This window comes from Macrotis lagotis, chromosome 1 (assembly GCF_037893015.1).
Source record: "Macrotis lagotis isolate mMagLag1 chromosome 1, bilby.v1.9.chrom.fasta, whole genome shotgun sequence".
Classification (NCBI taxonomy): domain Eukaryota; kingdom Metazoa; phylum Chordata; class Mammalia; order Peramelemorphia; family Peramelidae; genus Macrotis; species Macrotis lagotis.
The window spans coordinates 232,972,104-232,985,904 of NC_133658.1; positions in this window are offsets into that span (position 1 = coordinate 232,972,104).

The following is a 13,801-nucleotide window of genomic DNA, read 5'->3' on the forward strand; positions in this document are numbered from 1 at the left end:
GATTTTTATCCCATAGTGGTTAATTTTACCAATGTATTACCTAGGATTAGATATAGTTATTTTTCTCTTGTGGAGTTACTTTAAGCAAAAAAGTTAACCAGTTCAAACATCCATAAGAATTTTTAATTAAAAATGTTTTGCTTCCTTTTCATGTTATTAAAATTAGCTAATTACCAGTTTTAGGTTTCAGCATTAAGAAAATAACACTAAATGACTTACACTTTCATAAGTGATAACATCCATAAAGCAATTATCTTATAACAAGCAAATGTTACAGTATACAGTCAAGAAACCTTCACTACAACCAGGGGGGTGGTTCCCCTTATTTTCTTTTGCAAATCACATAGTTTAATAATAATAATAATAATAAACCACTTAAAATGAGAACAAAATAAATTTAGTTGCACCAAAATCTGTTTTACCAATATTACAGAGGTTCAATTTACAATTTCAATTTCTTATTGTTATTATTATTATTATTTTTATTATTATACAAGAACTATTTGAGTGACTGAAAAGCAAAAGGAAATATGAATGTGTGTGACTTCCATTTTGACACTAAGATCCTATACTCCACAAGGGAACTCATCAGACAACAAGTTGAATCCATTACTCTAAACTCTCCTTTCTCACATTTTTCCCAAAGATTTCAAAACTATAAAATAACTGGAAAGTGTAAAGGGTGAAATCACTCTTAATCAAAGTCGAATGGTACTAAAGAGGAAGATTGAGTGTGAATATTAGCTAATTCACAATCTGATCCCTCTCAGGACCCCAAAATTAACAGCAACATCATCTCAATTCCCCAGGCCAGGGGAGGCAACTGAACTGGCCAACATGACAATGCAGACACAACAGACAAATTTCCACAATTCTCCAGGCCAGAGGGGGAAGAAGGGAGATTACACAACAAATGAAGACATGAGAGAGGTAGCCAAGCCTGCAGTCATGACAACAGAGACAGAATGAGCAGCTGAGACAGTAAGAGAGACACAGAAATACAGAGACATAAGAGAATGCTCGTCTAAGTTTTAGATCTTGAAGCCTAGGGGACCAGAAAAAGAAAATTGTCTCCTTTTTTTTCAACTTTTAGATTAGCTCATGAAATTGTAAACCTTAGAAAGTAAAAGATGATTGTAGCTTAGACACAAGAAGTGGAGACTTCCTGTGGCATATAGGACGGCACATCAAGAACAAAATCTCCCTCTGGGGAGGGAGAGAAGGTTGATGTTTTCAGTGAGGTTCCCCTCAGAAAAGTCAGTCATTCTGTCCCAAGAGAGCAAGACTCCTGGGACGTCAGCATGACACAGACCAAAACACAACATGTGTGGTAGAAACCTCCTGTAATATACAGGGCAGGTTCACCAAGAACACAAGTCCTTTCCAGCATCCTGGGGAGGGAAGAAAGGTTGATGCTTTCAGTAAGGTGTCCCTCAGCCACACTATGCCAAGAGAAAGAGATAGATTTTTGAAATGACTGCAGCACAATATGACTAGCCTGAGAAAACATTCAAAAGCTATCAGGCAACTCTACCAAAACTCCAGAAGAGTATCAACTCAGCCACAATATAAAACTGTACAGAAGTTGACTTGCAAACAAAATGGCAAGAAATGACTTATCTGAGAATCAGTACTCCTGGAATTAGAACCAATGCCTGCCCACCCAGGGACACAAAAATGTTGTCATTGGAAAAATGTAGCTACTTTAAGTTTTGGGGGTAACATAAAAGAATTAAGGAAAAAAAATTCTGACTCAAGAAATTTTAACGACATAAAGGAGTGATTTGCAGAAGCTCAGGCAAAGAAATACTAAAAAACAGGAAACTAATGATCCCTAAGCAATTAAAACAACATTAAGCAACCTAAGCTACCATGAGGGGATGAGCAGTAAGGAAAAGTATAGGATCATGAGAGATTACCTAACGGATCTTGCTTCCAAAGAGTGAGTTGTCTTCCGAGGGGAAAATGATTAATCACCAATAAATGGTAAGGAAGTATATAGGGGCAGGAGAGTTTGGGGAATGACACTGCCCAAGAAAAAATTTGCTTCCTAAAAAGAAAGACAAGTTCTGATTGCTATCTCTTGAGTAATTGACTCTGCAATGCTTAATAAATCAAAATGCTCAAAAAGTCAAACCTTTGTTTTCTTAGATATTTCTTCTTTCATCTAAGAATTAGATGATTTGATCCTAAATTGAGCATGTGGGGGTTGCAACCTTTGGAATGAAATTTAGAGTTTGGATAGTTCAAGTGCCTTTGGAATAGAATGTTGGGGAAGGCATCAATAAGTGTGTCAATAAACATTTATTAAGCATCTATAGTGTACCAGGCACTATGCTCAGACAATACCTTTTTTGATGAACTGTTAATTGAATGGGGGAGAAAGCAAACAAACAATAATATAAACATTAAATATATACAGGATAAATTGGAAATATAAGATGAATATGGAGAAAAATACAGAATTTGCAATCATAACTGAGAATGTTAATGAGATGAACTCTTCCATAAAAAGGAAACAGCAGGGTGGATTAAAAACCAGAATCCTATAACATGTTATTTGCAAGAAACATATTTGAAGAAAAATGATAAACAAAGGGTAAAGATAAAAAAACTGGACAGGATATATTATGCCTCAGTTGAAGTGAAAAAAAAAAAACAAGGGTAGTGATCCTTTTTTGCAGACAAAGCAAAAGCAAAAAAAATCTCATTAAAAGGGTTAATGAAGGAAATTACATCTTTATAAAATTTACCATAGACAATGAGGTAATATCAATATTAAACATATATGAACCAAGTGGCATGACATCCAGATTCTTAGAGGAAAAGGTAAATGAGTTACAGGAAGACATAGATAGCAAAACCCTACTGGTGGGACACCTCAACCTCCATCTCGCAGAATTAGATAAATCTATACACAAAATAAAAAAGAGAAAAATTAAGGACTTGAATAGATTTTTAGAAAAGTTAGATATGATAGACCTCTAGAGAAAATTTAATTGGAATAAAAAGGAATATAAATTCTCTGCAATACATGGCACCTACCCCCAAATTGGTCATGTTTTAAGGCAAAAAAAACCTCACAATCAAAGGCAGAAATATTCAATGCATCCTTTTCAAATCATGATGCAATGAAAATTACATGTAATAAAGAACTATGAAAAGATAAGCTAAAAATCAATCGGAAAAAATGCCCTAATTTTAAAGAATATGTGGAATAAACAATGAATCATATAATCACAAAACAACAAACAATCAACAATTTCATCTAAGGCAATGACAGCAATAAGACATCATACCAAATCTTGTGGGATAAAGTCAAAGCAATTATTAGAGGAAATTTTATATCTTTAAATGTTTACATGAATAAATTACAAAGAAACGAGATCAATTGATTAGACACACTAAAAAATCTAGCAAAAGAACAAATTAAAAATCTTCAATTAAATGCTAAAATAGAAATTCTGAAAAATCAGTAAAGTAGAAAGTAAGACAAATAAAACTAAGAATTGATTTTATATTAAAAAAATAAAACAGCAGTGAGAAAAAAACTTTTTTCTTTAAAGATGATATGATAGTATACTTAGACAATTATAGAAAAACTAATAAAAATACTTGAAAAAAGTAGCAACTTTAGCAAAGTTTCAGAATACAAAACAAACATACATAAATAGCATCATTTCTTATATATTACTTAAAAAAATCCAACAGCAAGGGTGAGAAAGAAAAGGTCTATATAAAGTAACTATAGGGACAGCTAGGTAGTGCAGTGGATAAAACTCTGCCCATGGAGTCAGGAGGAACTGAGTTCAAGTCCAGCCTCAGACACTTAATAATTGCCTAGCTGTGAGACCTTGGGCAAGTCACTTAACTGCATTACCTAAAATAAACATAAAAAAATTAAAGTAAGTGTAGACACTATAAAATACTTGGAAATCTACCATCTAAAACAAACCCAGAAACTATATGAACACAATTATAAAGCATTTCCATACAATAAAATCAAATCTAAACAAATGGAAAAATGATAATTACTCATGGGTAGGCGAAGCTGATATAATAAAATGACAATTATACCTAAATTAAATTAGATATATGGAGTGCAATACCATTCAAATTACTAAAAAATAATTTTTGAGCTAGAAAAAAATAGTTACAAAAGTCATCTGGAGAGAAAAAGTTGGTCTAGAATATCAGAGGAATTAATGAAAAAAAAAAGCAATGGAAGGTGGCCTGGCTGTAGATCTAAAACTGTATTATAAAATTTCAGTCATCAATTTTTGGATATCTGCAATGGAGAATGCCATCTGTGTCCTGAGAAAGAAATGTGGACTTTGAACACAGACCAAAGACTATTATCTTTCATTTTTTTTAAAAAATTCTGCTATATCTCATACTCTATGTTTCTTTCCAGAAGGATATGATTTCTTGCTCATCACATTCAACTTAGATCAATGCATAGCAGGGAAACAATGTAAAGACTAACAAACTGCCTTCTGTGGAGGGTGGGGACAGGGAAGCAAGACTGGGGGGAAATTGCAAAATTCAAAATAAATCTTTCTAAAATTTCAGTCATCAAAACTGTGTGGTACTGGTAAGAAAGTGAGAAGTGAATCAGTGGAATAGATTATATTTAAAAAAAAAGTAGTAAATTACTATGGCAATCGAGTGTTTGATAAACTCGAAGACCCCAACTTCAGGTATAAGAACTCATTATTTGACAAATGGGAAATGTCGAAAATAGTATGGCAAAACTAGGCATATACCAACATCTCACACTACATACCAAAATAAGGTCAAAATGATTACAGGACTTAGACATGAAGAGTGATAACATATGTCAATTAGGAGAACAAGGAATAATCTATCAGATAAATGGAATGACCAAAGAAGAGATAAAAAAAATTAATAAATTGCAAGATGGTTTATTTTGACTACACTAAACTTAATAGGTTTTGCACAAATAAAACAAATGGAACCAAGAATAGAAGGAATGCAGAAAGATTGGAAATAATTTTCACAGTGTTTCTGATAAAGGATTCATTTTTAAAATATATAGAGAACTGAGTGAAATTGTTAAGAACATCAGTCATTCTCCAATTGATAAATGATCAAAGGATATGAACAGACAGTTTTCAGATGAAGAAATTAAAACTATATATAGTCATATGAAAAAATCCTCTAAATCACTATTGATTAAAGAAAAAGAAATTAATACAACTCTGGAGTACCACTTCACACTATCAGATGGCTAAAAAAATTAAAATGATCAATGTCAGGGAGGTTATGGGGAAATGGGTACACTACTGCATTGTTGATAGAGCAGTGAACTGATTCAATCATTCTGGTAAGCAATTTAGTAATATACACAAAAGGCAATAAAACTGTACATCATGACTGCTATATCTGCATCCCAAAGAGATCATTAAAAAAGGGAAAGGACCCATTATTTACAAAAATATTTATAGCAGCTTTTATTTGTAGAGACAAAGAACTGGATATTGAGGGGATGTCCGACAATTGAGGAATGTTAAAGAAACTATGATATATGAATGTTATGGAGTAGTAGAGTTCTGTAGGAAATCATGAAAGCTGGACTTCAGATAAGCATGGAAAGACTTTTATGAACTAATATTGAGTGAAGTGAACAGAACTGGGAGAACACTGTGCACACTAATAGCAACATTATGAAATGATCAACTATGATGAACTCAGCTCATCTCTGCAGTTCATTGATCAATGAACATCCTGAGAGACCTGTTATGGAAAATGCCACCAACATCTACAGGAAAATACTATGGATTCTGAATGTAGAGCAAAGAATAGTGTGTTCACTTTTCAAAACTTTTATGCTTTTTCTTTCATATGTCTTTTACCCTTAATGCTAATTCTTCTTTCACAGCATAACTAATAAGGAAATACTTTAAACTTGAGTGTACATGTGAAAACTACACTAAATTGCTCACTGCTGTGTTTAGTGGGTAGGTAAGGGAGGTGGTAGGAAAAATGTGGAAACCAAAAGCTTTCAGAAGGATGAATGTTGTAAATTATCCTCACATGTAACTGGGAAAAAACGGTTAGAGTCATTAAAATTAAAAAAAAAAAACACACACATAACCATAGAGTATTTTAAAACTGGAATGATTGTCTTCCAGGGACCTAACTTTATAATATCAGTTATTGGGGGATGGAGAATAGCAAAAAGTGTGTGATAACATTAATGATTAGTCTATTTTTGTCATTCACTTCAGAATTGGTATAGGTATCAAACATAAAAATATACATGCACACATAGATGTATATGTCTTCCATGGTTCTTTTGAATGATCTAAGTAGTTGAAAATTAATTTTGAGGAGACTGTTAGGATAGCATTTAAAGGAAGTGGCACAACAAAATTCTGTAAATTCCCAAGTTCAATGAATGGTTGCTAGTTGATCAATAACAATTTATTAAACACCAGATGCTTTGCTTAGCACTGGGTATGCAAGACCATCCTTGATCCCAAGGAGTTCACAATCTAAAGAGGAAGACATGTAGTAAACAAATATACACAAATTACATACATGAAAAATTGGGAATTGTTAACTGAAGAAAGTCACTAGAATAAAGAGAGGGAAAGCCAGGAGTAAGAATTAAGGAAAGCAATCCAGGGATAGGAGAAAGTCAGAGAAAATGTTTATAGTCAAGCTATGAAGGGTCTTATTTATGGAATAGCCAGGAGGTTATTAGTCACTATGTTGAAGAATACATAATAGGGATTAAGATATAACCCTGGAAAGTTGGGGGTTGGGGAGATAGGTTGTAAAGCTTTGAAACTCAAGCAAAGTATTTTGAATTTAATTCTGGAAGATAGGAAACTATTGCAGTTTGCTGAGTATAGTACTGATATGTTTGAATTTGTACTTTAGCAAAATCATTTTGGAGGTAAAATGGAGGATGGATCAGAGTGAGAAGAAACTAGTATCAGACTTAATCACCAGCACTCTATTAACAACAGTCAAAGTATGAGGTAGAAGGGTTTATATCAGGATAGTGACAATATCATGAGTATTTGAGATATGTTGCAAAAGTTAAATCAATCACCTTTGGAAATAGAATACACTGGGGGGCAGAGCCAAGATGGTGACAGGAGAATAACCTCTCTTAGGTGCTCTCTCCCAATAATATTTCAAAACCTATAAAATAAGGACTCTAAATTTTTGAGCGACAGAACCCACAGAAAGATCCAGTGAGGCAGTTCTCCAGCCCAAGGTAACATTGAAAATAGTGGAAAGGCACTGCTTCATGGGTTTAGAGGGGCAGCTGCCAGAGTGAAGGAATTTCAGCCTCCCAGAGGCAGCCCCAGGGCACTGGGAGCTGGGGCTCAGGGCAGCAGGGGCAGTTTCCTCACATACATATGGGGAACACTGAGCACAACTTGGAAAATCAGCTGGGGGCCACTGCCAGAGCAAGTACCTGAGACCGAGCCCTCAGGGCAGTCAGCAAGTGGCCCTGGCAGCCCAGATTCAGGAAATGGAAGGAGGCAGAGCCAGTAAGTAGGAAACCCCAGGCAACTGAGCCTTCAGTGTTCAACATACACAAGGTAGGGGAGCTGAGAAAGACTTCCGAGGGCTGTCCTCTATACCTGGAACAGGACTCTTGGGCTCTTACCACATTCAGATTCTGATCACAGCCTAGGCCTCCCATAGAAGATGAGGAAGTACAAACTCCTGCGTCTAAAGACTACGAGAAAAACAGAAATTGGGCCCAGGCTATAACACAGCTCAAAAACCATTTTGAAAACTAAATAAGGGAGATAGAAGAAAAACTGGGAAAAGAAATGAGAGAGATGCAGAAAAAAAGACAAAAGGAAGTCAGCAGCTTAGTCAAGGACATCCAAAGAAATGCTGAAGAAAATAACATGTTAAAAGCCAGTATAGGACAAATGGATAAAAGAGTTCAAAAAGTTATTGAGGAGAAGAATGCTTTAAAAAGCAGAATTGGCCAGATGGAAAAAGAGATGAGAAAACTCTCTGAGGAAAACAAATCCTTCAGATGTAGAATGGAACTAAAGGAAGCTGCTGACTTTATGAGAAGTCAAGATACAAGACTTCAACACGAAAAGAATGAAAAAAGTAGAAGAAAATGTGAAACATCTCATGGAAGAAGCAACTGATCTTGAAAACAGATTCAGGAAAGATAATTTAAAAATTATTGCAATATCTGAAATTCATGATCAGGATAAGAGCCTTGATATCATTTTTAAAGAAATCCTACAGGAAATTTACCCAGATATTCTAGAAACAGAGGGCAAAAATATAAATTGAGAGAATCCACTGATCCCCCCCAGAAAGAAATCCAAAAAAACCCAACCCCCAGGAATATTATAACCAAGTTCCAGAACTCCCAAGTCAAAGGGAAAATATTACAAGCAGCCAGAAGGACACAATTCAAATATTAGGGAGCTGTAGTCAGGCTCACATAGGACTTAGTAACTACACTAAAGGCTCATAGGACTTGGAATGTAATATTCTGGAAGGGAAAAGAGCTCAAAATGCAACCGAGAATCAACTACCTATCAAAACTGAACATCCTCTTCCAGGGAAAAAGAAGGACTTTCAATGAACCAAAGGGAATTTTAAATGTTCCTGTTGGAATTACCAGAACTGAACAGAAAGTTTGATCTTCAAATACAAGACTAAGGTGAAGCATAGCGATTAGAGGAGAAGGGTAAAATATGAAGGACTTAATAAGGATGAACTACATGTATTCCTGCATAGAAAAATGATATTGATAATACTCATATGAACCTTCTCATTTAATAGAGCAGGTAGAAGGAGGTTTTATAGATAAAGAACAGGAGAGAGCTGAATTTGAAGATGTAATAGATTGTAAAAATGGAGTTAATGGTTAAAAGGGAAATGCACTGGGAGTAAGAGAAAGGAGAGGTGGCATAGGCTAAGATATTTCATATAACAAAATTTTTTTATTGCACTGAGCTATTGCAGTGATATGAAATGGGAGGTGGTGAGGGGGAATGAGGGAACCTTCACTGTCATCAGAGGTGGCTAGGAGAGGAAACAATATATATACTCAATGGGGTATAGACATCTGGAGTAAGAAGGAGAGAAGGAGGATGGGGGAAGGTGGGGGATGTGAGTGATGGATGAGAGCATGGGCTGTGGGGGAGAGTCATCAGATATAAAACATTTTCTTTCTTATTTCTTGCAAGGGGCTGAGATTTGATGGCCTGTCCGGGACCACAGGGCTGGGTGGTTGCTGAGTATTAGGGGTAGTATGTGTGCTTGGGGCCTTTTGGTCCCAGGGCCAGTAATCAGTCTGCTGCACCACTCAGCTGCCCTATAGCACATTTAAGAAAAGGGACAGAGTGAAAGGAGAAAAAAAATATAGTATATGGTAGTGGGGAAGTACAAATAGAGGGAGTTGCAACCAGCAATGGCAACAGTGGAAAAATATGGAAGTAGCTTTTGTGATGGACTTATCATGAAGAATGTGATCTACCTGAGACAGAGCTGGTGGTGTTGGAACACAGACTGAAGCACATTTACTATTATTATTATTATTATTATTATTATTATTATTATTATTATTATTATTATTATTTTCGGGAGGTTACAAGGCAAATGGGGTTAGGTGGCTTGCCCAGGGCCACACAGCTGGGTGATTCTTGGATGTCTGAGGGTGGATTTCAAACCAGGTGCTCCTGGCTCCAGGGCCAGTGCTCCGTCTGCTGCACCACCTGGCCACCATTATTATTATTATTATTATTATTATTATTATTATTATTATTATTATTATTATTATTATTGTTATTGTTATTGTTATTATTATTGTCATTGTTATTGTCATATTTTTTATTTTTGCAGGGCAGTGGGATTGGGGTGGCTTGCTCAGGGTCACACAGCTGGATGATTGTGGGGTATCTGGGGCCAGATTTGGGTTTGGGAGCTTCTGCCACCATGGATGATGCCCTGTCCACTGCACCACCCAGCTGCCCCTACTATTATTATTATTATCATCATCATCATCATTATTATCATTATAATTATTATTCTTATTGTTATTATTATTTTTATTTTAATTTTTTTGACTTTCCTTTACTTTATTGTTCATGAGGGTCTATATTTTTTGGTGGAGGGGGTATTATGCTTTCTCTTAAACTAGAATATTTTAGGAATATATATAAAAACATCTTTTGTACAAAAATAAAAATAAATATAGTAATCTGCTAAAAAAAGAAAGAAAGTTATATAATGGATTAAGGGAGAGGGAGAGGGCAAAAAAAAATGACTCCTGGATTGTGTGCCTGTGGAACTTGCAGAATGATGCTGCCATTTTGATAGAATAAAAGATTTATAAAGAAAGTTCAGGGAGTCAGTTTTGGACAAGTTATTTCCCCTCTTATGGCCTCACTTAACCCCTCTGCAAAAGAGAAGACTAGATGACTCCTCAGGTTCAGGCTAAGGCGCTATCTATTATCCTCAATATAAGTGGATGAATGTAAGGGCAGTATTGCTATCCCTACTTCTTAGGAAGGAAATAATTGAGTTGATCTTCAAGCTCAGCAGCAAGGAAATATTCCAAGCTTGTTTGGAAGTCTGGCTACATATTATATATGTATACATACACATGTGCATATGTATATGTATGTATGTATGCATGTATGTATATAAAATCTTATTCAGATTAAGCATATTCTTCTAAATTGGTGATGCCCTCCAAAATAGTAGGTATTTCAGACAATTTTTTTTAAATTAGATGTATTGTTTCAAAACACCACTAGAGAGCATTGTAAATTCAGTTCTTTAAAGCTAACAGCCTTTAGAGCTGGAAGCAACTTTAGAGATCCCTTAGTTCCATTCTTTCAGTTCACAAATGAGAAAACTAAAGTTCAAAAAAGTTAAGAGATTCTTCTTAGTCATACAGAAATTAAATAGCTGAATCTGAACCAAGTCTTCTAATGCCAAAGCCAAGGTTTGATCTACCCCTCTACCACACTGCCTTTTCTAAAGAGCATCCCAATTTCAACTTTATAATTATAGACATGTTCTTGATCATGTGTACATAGACTTAAATGTTAGATTTAAAATGAAGACAACACAAATGGACTCAGGTGAAAGTTCCAGTCTATTTTATTCACTTTAACTATTTTGGCAACAGGAAAAAAAGGTCATTCAAACTTTGTTTTGTTCTGACTACATTTCTGGCACTCTTTTTAATTCTGGGCTCCATATTATAAAAGGATTCTGACAAGTTGGAATGCATCCATAATAACTTCATAGAATAGTGAGAGGGCCAGAGCTCATGAGAAATGTGAATGTCCATCCTACAGAAGACAGATTTCATTCATTAACTTCATTTGTTCATGCAATTTAAACAAAAAAAATATAAATGTTTAAGAAATTAGGCATTTAGTGAGATGCAAAGTTCAGATAATATACAGGATCTGCCTTCTGATATATCTTATTCCAATATATGCATGTGTTCAGAATGTCTGAGGAGTTTTCATGATAATGAATTCAATGTAATTGCACTGGGAAGAACAAGAATTGATAGGTAGAAATTAGAGAGAAAATAATTTTCCTTTGACATAAGAAAATTTTTTTCACTTCTGTAAGGTTTATTGAAAATAGAATGTGCTCCCTAAGGAAGTAGGAAATTCTCTCTTAGGCTCATAAATTTAGAACTGGAAGAAATGTCAGAGGACATATAGTTAACCCCACCTCCTGTGTAAACTGAAACCTAAAAAGGCAATGACTTACTTAAAGTCACACAATAAGTAACTAGAAATCAAATTTGAATTCTAAGAAAGTCAGGATTCTTCCTCCTATACCATTCTGTTTCCACTGCTTGATGGAAACAAATAGCTAACTAGCAATGGAATGGAGATTACACAACTGTTCCTTGAAGGTCTATTCTATTTCAAAAACTCTAAATTTCTGTGAGATATGATAGTCTCATATATGTATGTGTTTGTGTGAATATATATACATACATATATGTATACATGTTCCTAAAAGTTCATATATCATATGACCTAGATATGGAATGGGCCTCCTTCTCACACCATAGTCCACAGAAGTTGCCCTATGAACTCTCCAGTTTACAGATTGGGAAACCAAGGCCCAGATAATAGCAGTGGCTTACTCAAGTCACACCAGCAGTAACAGAGTCAATATTCCAACCTGGAGCTTCTGACTTCATTTACTATCTTTATGATGCTGAGATCACTGTATTTCACTCAACCTCAGTTTCCCCCTCATATAAATAAGTATAACTGATTTAATACTACCTATTTTACAAAAATGAGAAAGTACTTTATAAACCTCAAATCTTGGGGAAAGTATGAATTACTCTTACTACTACCACATTACAATAATTCTTTCCACAAGGAGTTCAACTGATGCATTTTTAATGTGATACACTTTGTCAAGACATGACACTTACAAAAAGTGAAGCATTCCCCCATCACCTAGTCCAGGCACTCAACAATTATTTATTGAATCAAATTTGATAATGATCGTTCCTCCTCCTTAGCATATTTGTAAGAACTACTATTTTGAAATGCAGACAGATGTGTCCTATTTTCTACGTTGTTTAACTGTCAGTGTAGTTGGGGCTTCTAAGAAGAAAAGAGAAAGAAATAAAGGGTTTATTAAACACCTACTATGTGTCAGACATTGTGCTAAGTATCTTACAAAAATTATTGCATTTTAGAAGTTTTTAAAGAGTTGATCTCTTTTGTTCTGCAATTCCAAGGCATACTTCCCAGCATGGAAAAAAAATGCATATTATCTTCCTTTTCGTCCCTTTTCTTTTCCTTGCTTTCTTCCTTTCTTCTTTCCTTTCTTTTTTTCCTTTCTCCCTTTCTTTACTTCTTTCCTTCTTTTTCTTTCTTCCTTCCTTCCTTTCTTACTTTCTTCTTTCCTTCCTTCCTGCCTTCCTTTTTCTTTCTTCTTTTCTTTCTTTCTTTCTTTCTTTCTTTCTTTCTTTCTTTCTTTCTTTCTTTCTCTCTTTCTTTCTTTTCTTTCCTTTCTCCCCTTCCTTCATTCCTTTTTTCTTCCTTCCTTCCTTTCTTTCATTCATTCTTTCTTTCTTTTGACTGAGTCTCACTTTGAATAACCTATAAGTAAACTCAGTTTTCTCCATTATTGTAAGTGTCCACTTCCAAGTTAAAATCATCAAATATCAAAATATATTTTCACTTGATCCTTAAGGATCTTTCCAATTTTTTCCCCTATAGTACTTTTTTGCCCTAAGTAGACTGAAATGAATTTATCAAGTTTTCCAAAATTGTCTAATCTTAATCATCAAGAGCAGTGAAAGTCAGAGCAAAAGTGACCCCCTAATCAGATGCCAACTATAAGGTAACTGCCAGATTTTTTTTTTTAGGTTTTTCAAAGGCATTAGGGTTAAGTGGCTTGCCGAAGGCCACACAGCTAGGTAATTATTCAGTGTCTGAGACTGGATTAAAACCAGGTACTCCTGATTCCAGGGCCGGTGCTTTATCCACTGCGCCACCTAGCCGCCCCAGTGCCACCTAGCCGCCCCCCTGCCCGATCTTGATCAATGATCCTGTGATTATCATCTTGAATATGTGTATCTGCTTCATGACCTTAATTTCATATTCGATTTTGCCAGAATTGTCTATTGATCAGATTTCAATATTCATTTGGATGTAAACCTCAAAGAGCCTGTTCAACAATGTGGTTATCAGGAATAAAAACTGTCAATGGAAGACTAGATAAGTACCAAGTTAAACAAAGACAAGAGAGTAGACAGAATTATTCTGGGGAAATT